The sequence below is a fragment of the Balaenoptera ricei genome, chromosome 11 (genome assembly GCF_028023285.1).
Source record: "Balaenoptera ricei isolate mBalRic1 chromosome 11, mBalRic1.hap2, whole genome shotgun sequence".
Classification (NCBI taxonomy): Eukaryota; Metazoa; Chordata; class Mammalia; order Artiodactyla; family Balaenopteridae; genus Balaenoptera; species Balaenoptera ricei.
The window spans coordinates 13,805,515-13,829,857 of NC_082649.1; the positions used below are offsets into that span (position 1 = coordinate 13,805,515).

A 24,343-nucleotide genomic window follows, 5' to 3' on the forward strand; every position below is an offset into this window, starting at 1 on the left:
CCATTATATCTCCAAGGTATGCCTGTACTCTATTGCAGATGGAATCTAAAATTTAAAATAGTTCGTAGATAGTCATATGAGAGAAGCAAGGAAAAAATTTGTTCTGGTCAGTAGTAACACAGACCACCATTTTCTTGTATAAACCCGATCTCTCCTGTGAAAGAACTTCCTGTTATTTGGTTCACAGTAACTGGACAAGGGTGCAGTGGGAAACGGTGCTGAAAAGAGTCCTCAGGGACAGAGATGGTTAACGTCCCCCAAATGTTGGTGGGCTCCCCTGCATTGCCCCCAACTCCTTACAGCTGGGTTAGGGGCCTAATGCCTAGATCTGGACAATGAACTTCAAGTAGCAGTGACGTTTGTCACTTCCAAGGCTGGACATTTCAAAGCTAAAGTGCTTCCTCTCCCTTCCCGTCTGCACGGTGACCGGAAGTTGTATGATGCAGATGGCACAGCACTAAGATGGAAGCCCAGACTGCAAGATCTCTGCTTGGATGAGAGCCACCAAGGGAAGCCTGCATCAGCCTGTTACGAGCACGAATACAGTTGTGTTACATTAAGCCCCTGAGAATTACTTGAGCTTTATTCGTTATTGAAGCATAACCTAGCTTTACCCTGACTCACATGGTCTCTGAGGAAGATGGGGAAAAGATTCTGCTCTTCTTCTTACTGGAAAACTATGTACAGGGAGGAAAGACTAGGGCCACTACTTTAGAAATCAACTCAGGAAGGCTACCTTCCCACTTGATGGGAGCCGCAAAGACAGATGAGATACGAACATTGTGAGGCAAGATAATTTTGTATCTATTTGCCTAGTTCTCCGAGGTCCCCACTGATCTCCTGACTAATGCCTTTTGTGACCAACTTTTCAGTAAACCTTACTGCATTTACCTGGAGTCGAGCCTGGACAGAATTCTGTGCTGACTTGGAAAAAGATGTGGCAACGCCTTTGACGAAGCCACTGGTCTTAATCTGCTTAATGATTTCAACACTTCCTTCTCATTTATTCAACTGATGTTGAAGACTTTCTATAGCACTAGGCTGCCTCCAATTTTCCAGGATCTTTTTGTCAAGGCCAGGTGCTCCAAAGAAAAACTGACCTCTTGGCTCTAGGCTCTCAAAATTTCAAAGTAGTGCTACAGAATATAGCATTTAGTCGAAAGGACATTTCATTGTTACATAAATAATAGCCAGTGGTAAATTAAAACAGATGAGATCTCAAAATCAACCCTTTTTACTTAAAGCTAAGAACTTTCCTTAAAGACCTGATGAGCTAATATTTTTGAAGCCCCAATTGGATAATGTACTTGAAAGTGCTTTTTGAACTTTTTTTTTTTTTTTTTTTTGCTATTATCCAGAGAAATGCTCTCTTCCTTGGCTTTAGAGAAATGGCGAATACTAACCTTATTTTTATGACTGTTTAACCCCAATAACAATTTAGAATGACTGTCATGCGGCCAGCTGCCTCATAGCCGCCTTTGTCTTTATCTGATAGAGCTGTGGCCGTCTCCTCACTGCCTGTCTCTGTTTCAATAGTGTACAATCCGGTTATTATGTGAGTTTTATTTTTTAAGCACCAAAACCCAGCTTTTAGCCCATAGGTTTCTTTATTACCATCTAAGGAGTCCTGGCAGACTGGAGCCATTTTTCCCTTCGACAGACCTTTAAATGATTCTTCATGCTTTTGTCACATAATTAAAATTAGATTACTTTAACTCCCTGCTGGCTAGCCTGAGTAGGAGCCCTTGTAAAGCCTCCAGCTGGCCAAGGGGCCTTTAAAAGGAGGAACATGGTCCAAACACATTCAGCCGCTGCCTTCCCCCACCCCAGCCAGGAGGCCACTGTGTTCCTTGCCAGTTAGACAAGATTTACCCCGAGTTTATCAATGGCTGCTTATTTTCTAAGGTCTAGATTTTCTTTTCAAAAGACTTGGAGTCAGGGGTTGGTATGTTTGTTTTTAAGGAGCTGAAGCTCTTCTAGTCCCCGTTTTCCAGCACCTAGAGAGCTCGCCTCTTAGTGATTTGCTTGGTGGCTCAGCTGAAACGGACCAGAAAGACCAAGCAGCTGAGCGCATAAGCTGTCATACGTGTTTGCATCCAAATACTTGTTTGGTTTCTCAGCCAAGGCCGAATGCAAAATCCCTTCTCTCTTCTCTGGGCTCTTCTCCTTCAAACCTCCCCCTTCCCCTCTGCTACCAGGACACTCCCTGGCTGCATTTCGAAGCACAGCCTCAATTAGGTTTCCACTGGAGCAGCAGGGAGAGCTCCTATCACACAACAACCTTTCACAACACACCTACTCCTACTGAATTTTTGACACCTGCGTCTTGCGCCCTCTCAATTTCCCCCAAAAAAATACAGAGGCAGGACAAGTAAAGTCCAGTGTTACTATCCATCAAGGAATCTCAGCTCTCCCTCCAAGAGAACAGCTCTTGGTTACTCTTGGCATTTTCTCTAGCCAAATGCCGCCTCACAACCTTGCCCTGGATCATTTCATCCTTCCATCTCTCTGCCTGCCTTTCACCCATCCACGTTCTGTTATACAGCACAGCCATGAGAGAGGGTTTGAACTTGATCAGATGTTCAAGGCTAGACTCCTGTGTTAGCAACTTGTTAGGGTTGTGACCTAGAGCGAGTGACTTAATGTCCCTGAATTTTCTTTTCTTATCATAAAATTAGGGACAAGAATACCCACCTCCAATGGCTGTAGGGAGGATTGGGAATAACACTCAATGCCTGGCTTATAGTAAATGCTTTAACCTGGCTTCTCAACAGAGCTGAGAAATTGCACTTGTATGCTTTGTTATTAAACACTGCTTTCCCCTCTTTCTGTAAAAGGCAGTTAATTTCCCTAGTCTATTTATTACTGCATCTTGACTGCCTCGTGATAGAGTGCATCTCCTCTCATCTCTTAAAAAAAAGATAGAACATCATTTGAGTTTTCCTTGAGGGACAAGGTTGACATTTCTGACGCAGCAACAAGGCAGTTTCTGCTTCTCTTTTGCTGCCACACTCTCGGTCACTCTCCACTGTGCCCCCTGCCATTGGTGTGTTTGCCTCTTCCAACCTCCCCACTTCTGATTTTCTGCTGATGGTCTGTTCTTTACATGAAATAAGACACCTAAGCTTGCTAAGATTATCAGTGGAGTTAATAAGCCCCCAGTGACAATTTGGGGACTCTCTGAAAGTTCATACCCTTCAGACTCTGTTTGACAATTTCAGTGACTTGGTAAGCTTCTGCATGTTACTTGTGGGTGTCTCACAATCTAGTTGTGGAAACAAGACAAACATGCAAAACAAAGAATCATATAGGTCAGATTAGAATCAAACACCACAACTATGAACACTGTGGAAAAGGGGGGAAGTGGTGAATCCATCTTCAGTGGCAGACAAAAAAAGGGCACAGAAAGCACCCTATGTCCCAGTTCTCCCCTCCCTCACTGTTGCATTGAATTCCGTAGCCTCTCCTGCCTCCGCTTCCTCATCTGTAAAATGGGGGTGATAATACTATGCACTTCGTACTGTTTTTATGAGAGCTAAGTGAGTGTGTGTTTGTGAGGTTCTTAGATTAATGCTTGACATATAACATGTGTTCTTAAGTGCTTTCAAACAAGTTGTGAAGATGCAGGGGCTGAGATGGTCAGCTAACAGACAACAAAGAGGGGCAGGGAGCCTGGGTGTAAAGTGAGCTGTCCAGCCAGGTCAGAATTCCACCCCGCATCCCATGTCGCTGAGCAGGCGTGCACACCCACAGCTGACTGCTCCCGGAATCTGCCGTCTCTCTGAGTATCAGGATCAGGCTGGGTCCCGCTCTTGGTTCTCCCAGAAAAATAAAATTTCTCTCTTCCTAAAAGGCCACATATCCTTTTGTTCCCTCATCAGACATCCCTTTGACTTGGATCTTCAGAGACAACCCGAGAGGATTTTTATAGACAGTTGTCTGTCTTCACACTAGGACTGGTCTTGGCATGTATATGTTTATATCTGTGCTTACCTATATAGACATAAGGATGGAGTTTCTGTTTTATTCCAGAAATGATCTGAGGCCACTGGAGAAAGTTTCGTGAACTGGTGCCCATCATTTGCCAAAGGCTGGGCTAGTACGTACCTGATGCCCATAAAAATAGCTTTATGACGTGTGTGAGGCTTTAGCCCCAGTTGGCTGAATCTGGGTGAGTTGTGCAGTGCCCACTGCAGCGTTAGCCCTGTTCCTGGCACTAGCAGGTAACCACAATACCTCAGAACTTATTTCCCTGTGATGTGATTTCTTTTATTAGCACTGAGGCCTAGCAGGTGTAAGTAGGTAGAAATGGCCTGTGGTATTACAGAAGCCCAAGGACACTTCCCAAGTGAACAAGGTGGTAGGTGCTGGTTGGGTGGCCTGCCCTCTGTGGGACTCTGCAAATGCTGCCCCAGGCCCTGAGGATTGTGGGTGGAAGCCACAGGGAGCAGTGCTCTGTCACTCACCATCCTGCTGGGGTTAAAATGTCATGTCCACATCTACCGCCGGTGCCAGGAGCAGGTGATGACGTGTAGTCAGAAGACCGGTTACGATTAGGAATAGGTTTCCTCGTGTATGGGATGGGGGACACCTTTAATGCCTGTTTTGTACCCTCTCAGCACCTCTCTTTGTTTTGCCCATTGCCGAGGTAGCCAGGCGCCCTCAGGTGGAGTGGCTTTTCTCTTGCCGGGAGCTCTCCACCTGGGATGTCTGCAGACACCACTCCGCCACATATACTCCCACATTCTATACAGTTCCGGGAGAGAAGGGAGTCAACACTTTCAGAATAATCCTTGAGCAAGAGAAGTCGAGACAAGGAGTAAATACTACCGTGCTCCCTCTCTTTGGATAGTCCCAAAGTACATTCTAGAAAGTTTCTCAGAGGGGCCACAGTGGGCTAGATCCCCACTGATTACAGACGTAACAAGTTCAACCATACCTCCTTGAATTGGCTTTCCTTCTTTCTCTATTTCACTCTCCCCAGTGTCTCCTCCTTCTGTTTCTTGGGCTCAAATCCCTAAGTACTGGCTGCTCTAGTCTGAGACTAGGCACCAATCCTGGTCTCTGGCCATGTGTTTCTAGGCTAAGACAGCGGGAATGACCACAAGAGCAGGATGGCATAAGCCTTCCATGGATTTTAGCCAAGGCTCTGTGACAGTGTTACCACACAGAGCTCTTAAAGAGGAAAATGAATTTCAATCCACTGTACATTATGCTACCATGTGCTTGTTGCTAATGGTATCGGTAACAACCAAGTGTCCCCAGATTGCAGGCTTGCAAAATTCAAGCGAGTCTGACAAAAGGAGGGCACTTAAAATTGTTCCAAAATGGGTAAGAGGAAAATTATCATGATAAGAGACGAGGAAATTTAACATATCCCTCTTATTATTGAGTTTAATGGAGTTTCTTCTTCCAAACTAAACTGTGGTTAAAATGTGTGGTGTCCTTAAGAAGGAATCTTCAGTTGAATTCCCAGAATTTCATTTCTTAGTGGAAAACTGCCTGCATTTCACATAAAATCATCTGCTAACATTCGCACAAGTGTGTTTGTAGGAATATCTTGAGACCCACAAGGAACCAGCCTTGTTCTGGTCATAATGTCCTCATTTTACATCATCAGAGAAAATAACTCTATCATATTTAGAAGGAATATGACAAAAACATACAGCAAAAACCGATATTCCTATTTTTAAGTGATATAGCTGAGGTCCAATTCTTGTTTTCAGTTATCAGCGTTGCTGCACAAATTTCTTTAAAGAGAGAGATGCTAAAAAGAATGTCAAGAAACTTAAGTACTTCAAAGTTTTGATTCAAAGAAAAAAAAAAAGGAATGGATCAGAGGCAAGAAGGTGATAAAGATGATGACAGCAATAGAAAGAGTGCTAGATGGTCAACGAACAGCTCTGAAAACTTAGGAAAATTGAGGGGGGAGAATTTAAGTCTAGTTTCCTAATTTAGAACTAGGACTGGGAAAGCACAATAAGCCACTGCTTCTGTGATGTAAAATAATAAGTTCTAAAAATCTGACCTATTCTAGAATTTCTTATCCCTTTCAGTTACTTCTTTGTTTAGAGGCATTATTTAAAACAAAACAAAACAAAATGAAAGAAAAAAAAACGTACCTGTAAATGCTGGGAAGCCTTTATCCTGCGTTTCTTTATCAGATGAATTGTCACCTATAGGAATTCTGATGGGATGGGGTACAAGGCAATAACTTTTGATCCTTTTAATTATTATCTGGAGGCTAGAAGCACCAGCCCTGGGAGAACATATTCAGCAATTCAGTAGAGAATCTTGGTTAATCAAAAGGCAGCATGTTACAATAAGTAATTGATGGAGAGTTCACATAGGGAAATTTAGTGTGTGTTAAAGGTGATATTTCAAATAAATGGGGAAATTTCAATTATTCAATAAATGGTACTAGGACAAGGAGCTAGCCACCTGGAAAAAATTAAATAAATCCACATCTCATTCCTTGAGCCAAAATAAATGCCAGGTAGAAAACATAGTTAAATATAAATAAAACCATAGAGTATTAAAGAAAACAAAAAATTTTTAAATAATTATGGAGTGGTGAGAACTTTCTATGACTCAGAACACAGAAACTATAAAAAAGATAAATTTAACCATGTGAAAATTTAAAATTCTGCACAACAAAGAAAAAACAAAAATTCAAGACAACCATCACCTAGAAAAGTAACAGCAACCCATATCACAGACATGGAGATAATTTCCTTACTATATAAAGACTTACAAATGGCTCTTAAAGTACATAAAAATATTCTCAACCTTACTCATACTAGACGAAATACAAAATAAAACCATAAAAAGACACAGTTAGAATGACAGCTGTCAATAAAGAGGCAACAGGACTTCTTAAATCTTACACACATAGAGACCACCTGAAGATGTGATTAACTTGCAGAATCTCATGGATAAAGTCTGGAGTGGGGCCTGAGAATTTGCATTCCTAACAAGCTCCCTCCTGATGCCTACACTGGGCCCACTGACCACACCCTGTGTAGCAGGCATTGTTGGTGGGCATGTACATTTATATTACCTGTCTGGAGGGCAATTTGGTAACATCCTTCAAAATAAAAAGTGCACAGGCTGTCAGCAAGTCCACTTTAGTAATCCTACAATAGGAGCAATGGATACAATTGAATTTGCAGATGGGAGAAATCCATACAATCCAGACAGAATCCATACATTGAATATGCAAATGAGGAAAAGAATAAGGCTGATACTGATGCAGAGAGATCTCCAAGATACTTTAACTTGATAAAAAAGTTTCAGAAAAGAAAAACCGCATAGATTTGTGTCTCTGTGCACACGCGCGTGTGTGTGTGTGTGTGTTATTGAATGCGCTGAAGACATACCTGAGTATTTTTTCCATCTTCACTACCTGTACAAACCCACTCTGTCATCTAGTTCTGCCTCAGACAGTTTCCATAACTTTTTCAAACTCGCTTGGTAACACACAAGCACACACAGAACTGCAAAGTGCTATTTGCTTCCCATGGAATTCCCTTTCTCTCTGATCCAGCATTGTGGGCAGATGGTCACAGCTTCCTGCCCCTTAGATTGTTCAAATATGAATCAGCGGGCATCATGCTTTCTTTCCCCTCCAACTCCAGGAGACACACTTCAAGCTCTCCAGGTAGACTCCTTGAAGCCCCTCTCAGGTTTCAGGAGTGGTAAGACAGAATCTTGTATCTTATTTAAGCTGCTACTTCTGGAGCCTCTGCCGCTTGCTTCATTGAAATAGATGTAGCTATAGATCCTATTGCATAGACTCTAATGTTAGAGACCACAAATTGGTAGCCTCGGCCATGTCTGGCAGCAGAGATATGTGGATTTTTTTGTTCTTATTTTGTTTTGTTCAAAAAATTTTCCCCAGCTTTATTGAGAGAAATAGACACATAATATTGTGTAAGTTTAAGATGTACAACATGTTGATTTGATACATTTATAAATTGCACAATTATGGCCACAATAGTGTTACCTACCACCTCCTTCCCGTCATAGAGTCACATTTCTTTTTTGTGCTGAGAATATTTAAGATGTACTCTAAGCAACACTGCAAGTATATGATACAGAATTCTTACCTATGATCACCATGCTGTCCATTAGATCCCCAAACTTGTTAATCTTCTAACTTCAAGTTTACACCCTTTGAGCAATTGTCTCCCCCATTTCCCCCACCTCCTCACCTCCTGGTGACCACCACTGTACTCTCTGTTTCTCTGAATTTGTCTCTTTGCGATTTCACAAGAAATATTTTGTTTGACTCTTGGCAATCATGCTCAGCATTCCCAAACCAGAAGATTTTACATAAACCTCCAGATTCTGAAAATTTGAAAGATCTGCCAATAAAGGGCCCGCGTTCCTCCTTTGCAAGATTTGGCTGGAGCTAAGCTGTGGTCGTCCCTTTAGTGAGACCCACAGGTGCCATGTTCCAACCATTCCCTTGTCTCGGGTTCACTCATTATTATGCTAGCACTGTAGTCTTCTACCCTCCTGTGTCTTTCCCTGGTGTACGTTTGAGTGTGTGACTCCTCGCCCCACCATAGAGAACATTACCCATGGGGCAGGGCTGGGCTCCAAGCACATCTGCAAAGCCCCAGAGCATCCTATCACTTCTTTCTAAACTGTTTCCCCCTATTTAATGCCTCTTCCCAACCTCCAAATCCACAAGTCAGTGCTTTCCTATTGCCTCAGCTTCTCCTCTTTTCTGAAAGAAATGGGATCATCTCATTCACACTAAATTGTTAGTGATTTAATATGCCTTTTGGGGGAAAAAAATAGTGATTTAATGTGCCTTTTGGGGAAAAAAATAGCCGGAAAATGCTTAGCACTTCCAAATGGTGAAATTCCAGCCAGTTGGACACTTGGATGAATGAGGCATTTGGGGGCAGGAGACTCTTCTCTAAGACCCTCCAAACCACACCTTGTGAACAATTACTCCTTCTCCACTTTACGTCAGCCCGCTAAAATATTTGCCAAAATCATGAAGGGCTGTTCCTTTCTGTTTCTCAGGCTAATGGTTTGCCAAGGAATCCCTGCCCTGGTTGGTTCTTCCTGGAAGAAATATTTATATAATTCACTCCGATTCTGAGATGGGGGTGCCCTGTGTGTTTTAGCCTACCAGGAGCTTACTATGTGCCAACAGTGCAGTGTGGCGATAGACGCACACACGCGTGCACACACACGCAGACACACACTTGAACGTAAACTTAGCCACGTCGTCCATAGATAAAACATAAGAAGTAGTTTCACTGAAATTTTAACCCACATCTGGGGATTTGTACAGCTCATTTGGAGAGTCCACATTTTGAGAAGAATGCTGGCAAGTTAAGAGCATTCTGAGGAAAGAAACCGGGAGAGTGGAGAGGGTGGAACCACACCAGTAACAAAAGAAGGTTAAGGAAAGACTCAATGGCTGCCTTCAAAGGTTTGAAGGGCTGTCACCGACAGGGAACCAGACGGATTAGGTTTTTGTTATGCCAGAGAGCAAACCAAGACCAATGGATACATGTTAAGGATGAGAGTGGGAAGTGATTTTGGCTCAGGGAAGAAAATTTAACAGCTACTAGATAGAGATTACATGAAAATGACTTTCCCTTTCACTAAAAATATCCCAGGAGAGGCTGTTTGACCATCTGCTTGGAATGCTATAGAAAGAAACCTTACAATAGTTGGTGGCCTGATTTGATTTTGCTGGGACTCTTGATACCAAATTCCACTTTTGTATGATTCCACTTGCATTTCGCAGAGAATACATCATCCACGAAGGCAGGATAATGTCTCTACCAATTCCATTTAAACTTCAGTATAATCATTGAGGTCCAATTACACCAATGTTCTCTTTCAGACCCAGCATCTGTGATTTCTGTAATTTCACCTTCATGCCCCTTGGATGTGCACCCTTTGTATTCTTGTTGTCAGTTAGCATGTGAAATCGATTTTCACTCAGCGGGTTTTTCCTAAGCACTCTTGTAAAGCAAATGATGTGGCCAATTGTTTATTTTATGGACAGCCTTTTTCTGTCCCCAGAATATGGCTAACATATCTATGACTCACATTCACAGGACAGAAGGATTGTTCTGGTTTGTGCTTTTACTTCTTTTGGCCAACTGGAGTGTTATTTATAAACATTTATTGATTTGGATTCATAAACCAAAGGGGGGGGGGGAAGCTTGCTGTGCTGGTTGCTATGGTAACTAGCATTTCACACGTGTACTCACCAGCCAGCAGTGATGGCTCAGAACAAAACCCAAAGCCTACCTGTAGCTTCAGACTGCATATTTGGTCCTTTTACATTTTTAATTGAGAATCAGTTATTTCCTCCATCTGTGCCATGCGATAGCATACTGTATTGAAGTCAAAAAAAAATATTTTTTAAATCTATTCCTGAGAATAATAATTTATTCTGTACTTCTCTTGGGGCATTTTCCAGACATATGTGACTTCTAATCAATTTTGATTGTCAAGAATTAAAAAGATTCCACCTCAACTCTCTGCCATATGTTGAGAGTGATATGGAAGAAATTTGGGTTCTATTTTTTATCTTCAAGGAACTTACAGCTGGAATCAAGGACCACAAATATAAAGCAGCAGACAGACAACACAAGAAAAATGTAGTTAAGTGTGATACCAGGTAACAAAGAGGGTAACAGAAGCAAAGCATGCTGGCTGCAGAATGAGACAGAACTGGTTTGACCCTAGTATGGCCTTGAGTAAATTACTTCATTTTTCTGTAACCCTCTGAAATAAGAAGCATATCAGCCACAGGGTTGTCTTAAGGATTAAATAACAGAATTATATAAAGTGCCTAAAATAATGTCAGACCCATAGCAAGCCCCCAAGTAATAAGAGTTATTACTTTTGTGATGGGCTAATTTATTGAGGTAATAAATTGTGTTTTTTTTTTGCCATGAGAAGATCCAGGTTTTACGGGGGAGGGGAGCTTATACAATTTTTAGGTCCTGTTTTAAAAACATAATAAAAACTTATGAATATAAAATCAGGTATAAGGAAGAACTACAAATGCAACATTTAAGCAGACAAAAACCCCCCAAATAATATATTTTATTATTTAGTTGCCTGACACATGTATGTAATATTTCTTCCTACGCTTTCTGACTATATACTCTTTGATTGCCTCTTCATATGACATTGTTTTTGTAACACATTCTACAAAGAAAATACAAAGATAACTCAGTCATTCTTCCAACAGGGTTCATTGAAATCTACTTTTTGTTACTGATCGTTGGGATGCATAAAACATGTGACTTCACATTGGATATACTTGCTGTTTACACTACTGCTACAGGCTTATGTCTTACAAACACAGGAATTCTGATCAATTTTATTTCATGTGATTGCCATAAAATAGGAAGACAATAAAAGGAAAATAGGATAAAAATATAGTGCATGTATAATTGTATATGCAGCATCACAGGGTGTATTCCAGAGAGCTTCTGTTTTGACTAGGCATCCATGAGAACGGAATACTTGGCATACATTTTTCTACATTTGGTGATTGGAAGAATTTTTCACAGATCACCTTCCAGCTCCATGCATTTTAAACCTAGCTTTTCTTCCACTATCTGTGTATTTCTGGTACCAGGTACCCAAGGCGACATACATGCCCTAATTGATCCCCCAGCCTTGCCCAGGGAGTTGACAGAATGGCCAATAGGAGGATTTCTAGGAGCCATTCCTAAACCAGAATGGCCAGCAAAAACCTAACAATATATGCGAGTGACTGCCTACCATATAAATATATTCTACTAAATCTAAACTGAATGTTTTTCCAAATTAACTTTCTCTAAGCTGGATCCCCAAAATGCCCATGGCCACCCATCACCACCCAACACTAGGGGACAGAGAGAGTTGTCAGCTGAAATTAGAGTATCTTATTTCTGCTAATTTTGTAATGACCATGTGAATACATTGCTGGGGTTCCTCCCAAGGCCTTAGGACTGTGCAAGTGAGGCACCCTGAAGCTAAATTTCATTACCTCCATGGAAATGCTTTCAGTTCTTTCTGCTTTAGGGCAAAGTGAAAAAGAACATGAGCAAGGTCTCGGAAGAGGTGCAGCCCTTGATGGGGTCCTGGGACAACTCCTCAGATATGAACCGAGTCCTTGTCAATAAGCTTATGAAATCCATCTCTGGAGGACCTTGAAGGACAGGCAGAGGAAGAGCTAAGAGTGAAAGTCTTTGGGGAGGAGAGAGACTAAATGAAAAAGCATTTTAAAAGATTAGTTTGGCTAATTTGAAAATGTACATGCACACCAAATTTCATAGCAGCTTTACTTACAACTGCCAAGATATGGAGGCAACCTAAGTGTCCATCAACAGATGAAGGGATAAAGAAGATGTGGTACATATACATGTATATATACACACACGCTATGGACTACTATTCAGCCATAAAAAAATGGAATGTTGCCATTTGCAGCAACATGGATGGACTTGGAAGGCATTATGCTAAGTGAAATAAGTCAGACAGAGAAAGACAAATACTGTATGATATCACTTATATGCGGAATCTAAAAAATACAACAAACTAGTGAATATGACAAAAAAAGAAGCAGACTTGCAGATATAGAGAACAAACTAGTGGTTACCAGTGGGGAGAGGGAAGGGGGGGCAGTATAGGGGTAGGGGTGTAAGAGGTACAAACTATTATGTATAAAATAAGCTACAAGGATATATTGTACAACACGGGGAATATAGCCAATATTTTATAATTACAAATGGAGTATAACCTTTAAAAATTAATTTTGAATGGTTAAAATAAATATATATAGACAGTTTAGAAAACTTTGAACTTCCATTCTTCATATTACTAAGAACAAATCTGCATTTCGTTCTCTTTGACAAAATTGAGCAATTATAATATCTACTATTTCAATGTTTTCCAGAGAATTATTTCATTCAATTCTTTTTTTTTTAAATTAATTAATTAATTTATTTTTGGCTGTGTTGGGTCTTTGTTTCTGTGCGAGGGCTTTCTCTAGTTGCGGCAAGTGGGGGCCACTCTTCATCGCGGTGCGCGGGTCTCTCACTGTCGCGGCCTCTCTTGTTGCGGAGCACAGGCTCCAGACGCGCAGGCTCAGTAATCGTGGCTCACGGGCCCAGTTGCTCCGCGGCATGTGGGATCCTCCCAGACCAGGGCTCGAACCCGTGTGCCCTGCATTGGCAGGCAGACTCTCAACCACTGCGCCACCAGGGAAGCCCTCATTCAATTCTTAAGTAAAGAAATTGTTTATGGTACTTCCCTGGTGGCGCAGTGGTTAAGAATCCGCTTGCCAATGCAGGGGACACGGGTTCAAGCCCTGGTCAGGGAAGATCCCACATGCCACGGAGCAACTAAGCCTGTGTGCTACAACCTCTGAGCCTGTGCACCACAACCTCTGAGCCTGTGCTCTAGAGCCCACGAGCCACAACTACTGAGCCTGTGAGCCACAACTACTGAAGCCCGTGTGCCACAACTACTGAAGCCCGCATGCCTAGAGCCCATGCTCCGCAACAAGAGAAGCCACCGCAATGAGAAGCCTGCGCACCGCAACGAAGAGTAGCCCCCCACTCACTGCAACTAGAAAAAGCCCGCACGCAGCAACGAAGACCCAACGCAGCCAAAAATAAATAAATAAATAAATAAATATTTTTTAAAAAATAAGGATTTAAAAAATTTGTTCATGTTTAAAAAAAATGTTTTAAATAGAAAATAAATAAAAGACTAGTTTGAATGAGTACCCTTAGTTATTTGCAGAGGCCCAAAGAGAAGCACATGGACCTCAGCCAGAGGCAGAACTGACCGTTTCAAGACGAGCCCAGAGAAGAGACGCGGGAAGCTGTATCTTCCAAAAATACGCTGTTTAAGGCAGTCTATGGGTCTAAACTACAGACCGTTGGGTTAAAATGCTCTGATGATGAATCTACCTGGCCTCAGACACAGGGGGAGTGTATAAAAACTGTTGCTGACGGTTCTTTCGGGACACTTACTCCAACTGGAATTTTAAATCAACAAGCTGTCTTGTCCTCAGAAGTCAAGATGCGAATGACAGATACCAGAGAGAAATTCCGCTCCAGCGGCCAGGCCGTTCTGCACCCCCTGAGGTCTCCCAGCTGTCACCCAGCTTATCCCAGCTTGTCTGGTGGACCATTGCATTGTGTCCTGAGGACTACTGCACAATGAACAGAGGAGAAACGAGGCTAGCTATGGATCACTCAGTTACATGGGGAAAAGTGGTAAGAAATAAGAGATGGACCCATAAAAAGAGGAAAGAATGAACCAGACTATCTGGCTGAAAAGGCCTTGTAATGTGTAAGAGAGGGAAACAAGGGCCTAGAATCATATGACTTTGAATATCAAAATAAATATGGCTACCATATGACCCAGCAATCCCACTACTGGGCTTATACCCTGAGAAAACCATAATTCAAAAAGAGTCACGTACCACAGTGTTCACTGCAGCTCTATTTACAAGAGCCAAGACATGGAAGCAACGTAAGTGTCCATCGACAGATGAATGGATAAAGAAGGTGTGGCACACATATACAATGGAATATTACTCAGCCATAAAAAGAAACGAAATTGAGTTATTTGTAGTGAGGTGGATGGACCTAGAGTCTGTCATACAGAGTGAAGTAAGTCAGAAAGAGAAAAGCAAATACCGTATGCTAACGCATATATATGGAATCTAAAAAAAAAAAATGGTCATGAGGAACCTAGGGGCAGGATGGGAATAAAGACACAGACCTACTAGAGAATGGACTTGAGGACACAGGGAGGGGGAAGGGTAAGCTGAGACAAAGTGAGAGAGTGGCATGGACATATATACACTGCCAGATGTAAAATAGATAGCTAGTGGGAAGCAGCCACATAGCACAGGGAGATCAGCTCGGTGCTTTGTGACCACCTAGAGGGGTGGGATGGGGAGGGTGGGAGGGAGGGAGACACAAGAGGGAGGAGATATGGGGACATATGTATATGTATAGCTGATTCACTTTGTTATAAAGCAGAAACTAACACACCATTGTAAAGCAATTATACTCCAATAAAGATGTTTTATCTACCTACCTATTAGAATGGCTAAAATAAAATATAATGACAAGACCAAAAAAAAGGCCATATTGTGTACCCTAAATCAGTACAGTGGAATATATGTATTTGTATGATAGGCCAATATGCCTGGATTTTCAATTACTTATTTGTTCAGTGACTCTTGACTGTCTGTGTGTGTCTATAAGCATTACTGTTGGAGGGAAGAAAGTAATGTTCAAGACAGACAAGGTTCCTATTCCCATGGAACTCACATTGTAGTCAGAAGGAGAAGGGAAATGAAAAGATAAAACAGAATAGTTTCAGATGCTACATTGCTATAAAAAAAATAGGATAATAAGATAGAGTTTGTGGCATATGGGGAAGGGGCTCAGCTATTTTCCCTTAGGTGACCAGGAAAGGCCTCTGTGAGGATAGGAGGCTGGAGCTGACAGATAAGAAGCCCTCAGTCATCCAGACACCTGTGGCAGAGCATCCCTGACAGAGGGAGCACCAAAGACAAGACCCCCTGAGGCTGGAGGAACAGACAGAAGAACAGAGTAGCCAGGTAGAGTGGGCAAGGGGGAGAGCGGTTAAAGCATGAGGGCACAGAGACAGGCAGGGGCTGGCAGATCCTTTACGACCGGTAGCCGTGGTAAGGCATCTGCATTTTAGTCTAAATGCACGGGGGAGTCATTGAAGGCTTCTGAGCAGGGGAGTGACACAATCTGATGAATGTTTTTAAGAAATGATCTGGACTAGTAGATGGGGAATGGATTGTAGGGATCAAGGGTAGAAGAAGGGTAACAGGTATATAATGGTGGCTGTGGAGCCATCGAGTCAAGACATACTATGATTTGGCCTAGGGTGGTGTGGTAGAGTGCTTGCATGAATGGCCCCAATTAATGGCCTTCCAGTATCCAAGCCCTTTGGTCTAGAATTTATAATCCTCTTCCATCTGACTCTGGGCTTTGAGCAATGGGATGCAATCAGAGGCTTGCAAAGTGCTATGCAATGGGGCTTGCTCTCCTGCAGGATTAGTCCTGCTTAGTCTTGGAGCCCTGCCATGCCATGAGAACATGCTCAGGCTAACTGCCCGCTGGAGGAGGAGAGATCACATGGAGAGGTCCTGTATCATCCCAGCTGAGGCCATCCTAGATCAGCCAGCCCCTGACCAGCTTTCAGTTTGAGTGCAGACACGTGAGCAAGCCCAGCCGAGCTCAGTGGAGCCCAGTCCAGATCAGCAGAAATGCCCACACAAACCAAGGACAGGTAAGAAATAATAATCGGTTGTCGTTTAAAGCCAGTACATTTTTAGAGTGCTTGTTACTCAGTGAGAGCTTGCCTACAGTAATTGATGTTGAAGGCTAGGACAGCTAAGGAGGAAGGAGCAGCCAGGCGTGGGGCTGGTCAACTGGCATAACCAGAACGAACCAGGATAAGAAGAGGTTCATGGAAGTGAAAAGCTTTGGTGTAGCAGCCGTATCAGGGGGCTGCTGAAGTGAGGCGAAGGGCCCCACCTCGTCTCCTATCAGTAATTTTATCTTGGGCCTTATCAATAAGCACTGATCTTAGGGTTCAAATCTTTCTGGTCTTGCTGGCCCTCCTGCCTAGGAAGCCAGTAGCCACCTTACCTGTCAGGTCTTGTGTCTGACCTGATACCCTCTAATTCTCAGATCCTTCGATCTCTCCTTCATCTTGGGTTCCAATATTCTCTGTTGTCAGTACCGTGAAAAGGTGACCTATCATACCTTTGTAGATCGGAGTGGGAATGCATGACTTCTTGGTAAAGTGCAGCTGGGAAGACTAGTCTTTCCTCTGTGGGATTATCTTCTATCCCTCTTAAAACCTGACCTTTTCTTCCCACTGACAAGAAAAGGAGAAAATGCTCTATGGCAGAATTGATTTTATACCAAGACAAAACGCATGTATGTACATATAAACGCTTTCCACATGGGATGTACCCATGTGCAACCGCAGTGAGCTATGTTTAAGTAAACTTGGGACAATAACAAGACTTACGTTTCATATGCATATAGGCATGTATGTAAAAATCCTATTAAGGATTCATTAGAGATTGTGAAATATGTCTGTTCTATGAGATGACATCTGAGTCAAGGTGATCTTTATTTAAATGACATTAAACAAGGTTACATGAGAACTGCTGTAGTCATTTTAGGGGACAATAGTAGAAACCAGAGATAGATGAGACCATTTAGGTGATTCAGCACCTCAAGAGCCTTGGCGGAGAAGCTTTGCCCAATGCCCTGTGTTCACTTATGCTTCTCCCAGGTCGGTTATAACAGATGCAAGAAATCAGGCTGTCACCAGCTCCTCAGGAGTTTCTCCTTTGCAGAGTTGATGAAGACCTCTGGCCTTGTTCCACTCTGGTTTAATCTTGTCATTGCCTCCTGGATATACAGTGAAATTCCTGAGCCATATATCCTGCTATCACAAGTCCCTTCAGAATGTCTTCAAGAAAAGAGGGGAGGGTGTACGTTTCCTTATAAGGAAGCTTTGGACCAAATGACCCCCCCATAACCAGCTCACTATTGACCTAAACCACAGACCATCACAGAACCCTTCCTACTTGCCTTAAGGACCAATAAAGAGAGTATCCCAGGCCTCACAAGAGGATAGTTAACTTGACAGGAGAGGTCATAAATAAGTAATTCACTCCCAGGTCCAATTTCTTTTGTTTAGTTTAAGTGTCCAAACGCCACCTTGTTGTTTTATTAATGCAGGTGTCTCATTTCCATTCTCAGTTTCAAAGCTGATGGAGTCGGAAGAAAAACAAAAACCCAAACCAAACCCCTGCATCTGTTAGTAGGCCAAAGTCCATCAATCTCCCCATGAAAAGTATGTTACTTTGGAATACTAAAGAAAAAATTTCTATTGGCATTGTCTCTAGTTTGATTGTTTAGGGCACATACCTTCCTATCCTGTCTTTGTTTGCTGCATCAGTGCTGTCTTACAAGGAGAAACCATGCCTGGCTGTATATAAATTGGACTCTACCAATCTGTGTGATCAGCTTGTAAAGGAAAATTGGCTCTCCTCCTCTAGGATGGATCATGAAAAGGAGCCCCTGACATGCCTGAGTGATGGCAGAGGAGCTCAAGAGAATGTCTGCTCATAGGCAAATGCCAAAGTTGAACTTAGTAAGCTAAGGACCTGGAAGAGATCCATCGAGGCTCAGAACCAGAAAGAATTGTAGAGATGGTCTAGTCCAATCCCCTACAGGCAAGAAAACTGAGGTCTAGGCAGTTCAAATAACTTCTACGACACTAGCATGAACTGGGAGCAAAGACAAGAGTAAAATCTAGTCCTCCTGACCCCCAAGCCAACACTACAACCTCAGATTCTTAAACAGAATGACCAAATCTTCGGGATACAACTTCACATGCCAGGAATTACCCAAAGCTGTAGCATAACTATGCTACTTCTTTTAAATCTTAAATATTACTTTATGATAAGTAAGTTAAAACAATTTTTTATTAAAAAAACAAGCATGTATTTATTTTCTAGAAAAGAGGGAGAACCCAAATCTCAAAGGAAGTTTATGCTTGGGGCAGCCAAGCATAGACTCTCGGAAGGAACGTGTTGTCACTGCTCAGGGCACATCAGGGGCTGATGTAACACGCACTGCTTTTCACTGCAGCACTATTTACAATAGCCAGGACGTGGAAGCCATCTAAATGTCTATCAACAGAGGAATGGATAAAGAAGATGTGGTATATATATACAATGGAATATTACTTTGCCATAAAAAGGAATGAAATTGGGTCATTTGTAGAGACATGGATGGACCTAGAGAGTGTCATACAGAGTGAAGTAAGTCAGAAAGGAAAAACAAATATCATATATTAATGCATATATGTGGAATCTAGAAAAATGGTATAGATGATCTCATTGGCAAAGCAGAAATAGAGACACAGATGTAGAGGACAAACGTATGGACTATGGACAGCAAGGGGGGGAAGGGGAGGATGAGTTGGGAGATTGGGGTTGACATATATACACTATTGATACTATGTGTAAAATAGATAACTAATGAGAACCTACTGTATAGCTCAGGGAACTCTACTCAGTGCTCTGTGGTGACCTAAATGGGAAGGAAGTGTTCGCTTCGGCAGCACATATACTAAAATTGGAACGATACAGAGAAGATTAGCATGGCCCATGCACAGGGATGACACACAAATTCATGAAGTGTTCCATATTTTTAAACTCAAAGTGGATTAAAAACCTAAATGTAAGGCCAGACACTATACAACTCAGAAGAAACACTCTATGACATAAATCACAGCAAGATCCTTTTTGACTCACCTCCTGGAGAAATGGAAATAAAAACAAAACTAAACAAATGGGACCTAATGAAACTTAAAAACTTTTGCACAGCAAAGGAAACCATAAACAAGATGAAAAGACAACCCTCAGAATGGGAAAAAATATTTGCAAACGAAGCAAGTGACAAAGGATTAAGCTCCAAAATATACAAGCAGCTCATGCAGCTCAATATCAAAAAACCAAACAACCCAATCCAAAAATGGGCAGAAGACCTAAACAGACATTTCTCTAAAGAAGATATACAGATTGCCAACAAACACATGAAAGGATGCTCAACATCACTAATCATTAGAGAAATGCAAATCAAAACCACAATGAGGTATCACCTCACACCAGTCAGAATGGCCATCATCAAAAAACCTACAAACAATAAATGCTGGAGAGGGTGTGGAGAAAAGGGAAGCCTCTTGCACTGTTGGTAGGAATGTAAATTGATACAGCCACTATGGAGAACAGTATGGAGGTTCCTTGTAAAACTAAAAGTAGAACTACCATACAACCCAGCAATCCCACTACTGGGCCTATACCCTGAGAAAACCGTAATTCAAAAAGAGACATGTACTACAATATTCACTGCAGCACTATTTACAGTAGCCAGGACATGGAAGCAACCTAAGTGTCCATCAACAGACGAATGGATAAAGAAGATATGGCACATATATACAATGAAATATTACTCAACCATAAAAAGAAACGAAATTGAGTTATTTGTAGTGAGGTGGATGGACCTAGAGTCTGTCATACAGAGTGAAGTAAGTCAGAAAGAGAAAAACAAATACCGTATGCTAACACATATATATGGAATCTAAAAAAAAAATGGTTCTGATGAACCTAGAGGCAGGACAGGAATAAAGATGCAGACGTAGAGAATGGACTTGAGGACACGGGGTGGGGGAAGGGTAAGCTGGGACGAAGTGAGAAAGTAGCATTGATATATATACACTACCAAATGTAAAATAGATAGCTAGTGGGAAGCAGCTGCATAGCACAAGGAGATCAGCTCTGTGCTTTGTGACCACCTAGAGGGGTGGGATAGGGAGGGTGGAGGGAGACGCAAGAGGGAGGGGATATGGGGATATATGTATACATACAGCTGATTCACTTTCTTATACAGCAGAAACCAACACAAAGCAATTATACTCCAATAAAGATGTTAAATGAATAAATAAATAGGAAGGAAATCCAAAAAAGAGGGGATATATGTATATGTATAGCTGATTTACTTCTCTGTACAGTAGAAACTAACACAACATTGTAAAGCAACTGTACTTCAATAAAAATTAATGTAAAAAAAAGACAATACATATTCATTGCAAACACACATTGAGATTTGCAAAAAAACAAAATCAACATTCCAGGCTACAAAGGAAGTGTTTCTAAATGGTCTACATCAAGATGAAGGGGGAAAGTCACTTAGTTTTTACTCACTACTCCCTTTCCACATCCTGCATAAGGAGTTTAGTACCTCTCTTTGTAATCAGGGAGTATTTGCTCCTTATTATTTTGTTGTTGATCTTAAGTGGCCTCTGCAGAAATTGAGACAGAAAGAGTCCCAATATAGCACTCTATTACTATCTTTTCTATTCGTCTCTTTTCAAATTTTTCTGTTTTTCTTTGGTGTGCTGTAGGTTTACTCCAATGTATTTAGGTGTGGATTTATTTTTATTTATTCTGTTCATAATTTGGTTTGCATCTGCATGTTTTTCTTTGATTTGAGAAACAGCCATCTATTATCTCTTTAAATATTGCCTCTCTTCAAATATTGTTTCTTCAGTGTGGGTCTCCTATTAGGCATATGTTATGCCTTCTGATTCAGTCTTCTATGTTTCTTAATCTCTCATTTTCTATCTCTTCATAATAATTCCCCCTTCCTCCCATATCTTGTTCTCTTTGGTTGAATTCCTCAGCTCTACCACGGGCACATTACTTCCCCATTCATCTGTATCAAATCTCTTGTTTACTTATTGATTGAGTTTTTATTTTAATTTTTTCATTTCCTGAAGTTCTCTTTGGTTCTTTTAAACTCACACTATCCTATCTTGCAATGCATTCTTTGTTCTTTCTTTTGTCTCTTTAACAATTTAAAATATACTTACAGCATTTTCCCAGTTATCTCTTATGTCTGATACCTGGCATACTACCTGTTTTTTCTATCGACTCATCCTCACAGGGGCTCATTTCTTTGTGTCGTCCATAATTTTTTTTACTGGTAATTCACATTGTTTCCCTCACACCCCCAAGGGCACCCCTTAATCCTGAGAGGTGGAACTGTCCCTACAAATCCTTTTGCATTTCCTTCTGTCAAGGCCCCGGACATACTACTGAATGTGGACTAATTTTTATGTCTATTTCTAAGCTTCATGTTGCTTTACGCTGTGGGTAATAAAAATGTGGACTTCATACCCACATGGAACACAGGTTTGGAATTTTGTTTTTTCCCTTATTTAGGTTTGCTCACAAATTTACAAATATCTTTGCCCATCATTGCTCTAAGAAGACAACAAAATTCTTTTTAGTTTTCTGGGTTGTTGGGCAAAGTTTTTCTGCCCAACATACAAGGCAAGACTCAAATATTCCCAGATGTAATAAAGAGCTTCATTCCAAGCTCCCCTCCCTGCATAGGTTCAAGTTTATGTGTCCTGTTCCCCATGCAGACAGTAAAATCCTACGTAGTTCTTAGTGTCTGTATTTGGGTCTGGTAGTCCCTGGGGCTTTACTGCTTCGTTTCTTGTCATGACTCCAACTTTGAGTTTCTTCTCTGTTATGATACCTAGGCATTTCCCTTTCTATCAAGCGAAATAATGCATTATATTTTATTGTTGATATTTTTATATGATTTGTCATCATATAGAAGTTAAAAGTGTGAAATCAGACCATCTGGATTCGAATCCCAGCTCTGCCACATATTGACTATGTGACCTTGAGCAAGTTACCTATGTTCTTTGAACATCAGTTCCCTCATTTGTAAAATATGAGGAATAATAATACAGACCTCATATGAGGATTAAGAGGATTAACATAACTGGAGTGCCTAGAGCAGTATGTGGCAAATATTAAAAGTTAAATAAGTTATTAGCTATTATTGTTCTTGCTACTTTTTTTATGATCATCACCACCATTATCATCTCATGCATTCCCATGTGTTTATAACAAAAGCAGAGCCCTTTTTAAATGGAAATGCTACAATATATTTTCTTTTTAATCCCAAAACAGTATCACCCTGCCATCTGTCATACTAAACAAAACTCCCTCCTCTCTAGCTCACATAGGCTCAGAGGATGCAAATCAACTTTAAATTTAGTCTGTGTCAACCAGAATTAGGAAGAGTGAAGTGTTTCAAGGGCAATTTATATATTTCTAAACTAATTATAAATAATTTTTATTATCTTCTCTCTCTTTCTTTGAATCATCTGAATCATGGCTCCTCTACATCAGGGCAAATAATTGAAAGAAGGGAGTTGCAGATTAGTGATAAAACCAATGGCTCAACTATCAAAACATGCTTTGAGTTGAATACCCTGTTGTGAATCCCCTAGGAACAGAGGTCCTCAGACGTGAAGGCTTAGCAAGAATGAACGAAGTGGAGAATAATGAGGGAGGCTTTGTAGCAAAGTCTAATGAATGACTCCTTGACATTCTCTGATCTCTGACATGACAGGCATATGGTGTTTATCAATAAATAAAAAGGATATAATTACGTTGAGGCTGAAGCATTCAGGGCTTGGTAACATTTGGTAAGCTGGAAAGCTGTCTGACCCGCTGTTTTCCTGACAGGTGGAATAAAATAAAATATCTCCACAAAAATCTATTTATAGTATACGACAGTCCAGTTGCCTTCAGCTTCCCCAAAGAAGCAGTAGGTCATGCTCTAATTTGTGTCCATAGATGTATGTTAATATATTATTTAAATGACACTTCGAGGTAATCACAATTAGTCCTTAGAGCTTTCAATGCATAGCTCCTTAAAAATATCCCCAGTCTGAAGGTTAGGGCTTTTCATGGCATGTGCTTAGGGTAAAATCTTTGCTATCACCCGTAAGTTCTTCTTTCTGTCACATCTCATATTCAATCTTTAGGAAATCCCGTTGGTTCAACCTTCAATCTATCTCTGGAATTTCACCATTTTCCCCCACTTCTATTGCCACCACCATAGTCTGCACCCCTTCACCTCTCACCTTGATGATTATGATCACCTCTTAATAGTCTCCCTGCTTTTAGACTTATCACTCTATCATCTAGAGTGATCTTTAAAAAGATAAGTCAGGTCATATCACACCTCTGCACAAAATCCTGCAATGGCTCCAAAGTCATTACAATGGCTTCCCAGGCCCTGTGGTCTGGGCCCACATTTTCTCTCCTACCACTCACTTTACTCTAGCCAACTGGTTCCTTGCTGTTCCTCAGTATTTTAAACACTGTCCCTCAGCCTGGAATACTCTTGCCCTAAATTCTGGAAAAATGCTCCAAGTCCTTGTTCAAATCTTGCCTCTCAATGAGGCTTATCTCATCAACAACCCTATTGAAAATGAGAACCTGCCCTCACACCTAGGTTAAGGGATCCTGTTCTCTACTTTTATTCTAAAGCATTTATCTTCTAACATACTATATAGTTTACTTATTAATTATGTTCATTGTATTGTCCATCTCTCCCCTCTAAAAATATAAATTCTATGAGAGCATGAATCCTCTATTCATGATGTACCTTACGCACCTAAATTAGTATTACCAGGTAAAATAAAAGCTATCTAGTACTATTTTAATTTCAGACAAACAGTGAATAATTTGTTTTAATATAGGTATGTCCTGGGCAACAGTTGGTTTACTTGTTGTTTATCTGAAATTCAAATTTACCTGGATATGCTATATTTTTATTTACTAAATGTGGCAAACCTAAGCTAGAACAATGCCTGACATCGTCATCACAGAAACATTACATAT

The 24,343-nt window shown here is 41.2% G+C and overlaps 1 protein-coding gene and 1 non-coding gene across 2 annotated transcripts in view; both read left to right on the forward strand.

Moving 5' to 3' along the window:
• The window catches only part of STMND1 (stathmin domain containing 1), a 99,738-nt gene that overhangs the window by 69,968 nt on the left and 5,427 nt on the right, over positions 1-24,343 (forward strand). The window lies entirely within an intron of this gene.
• LOC132375528 (U6 spliceosomal RNA) lies at positions 19,176-19,282 on the forward strand. Its single transcript, XR_009506072.1, has one exon. It is a non-coding gene; the product is annotated as a U6 spliceosomal RNA (small nuclear RNA).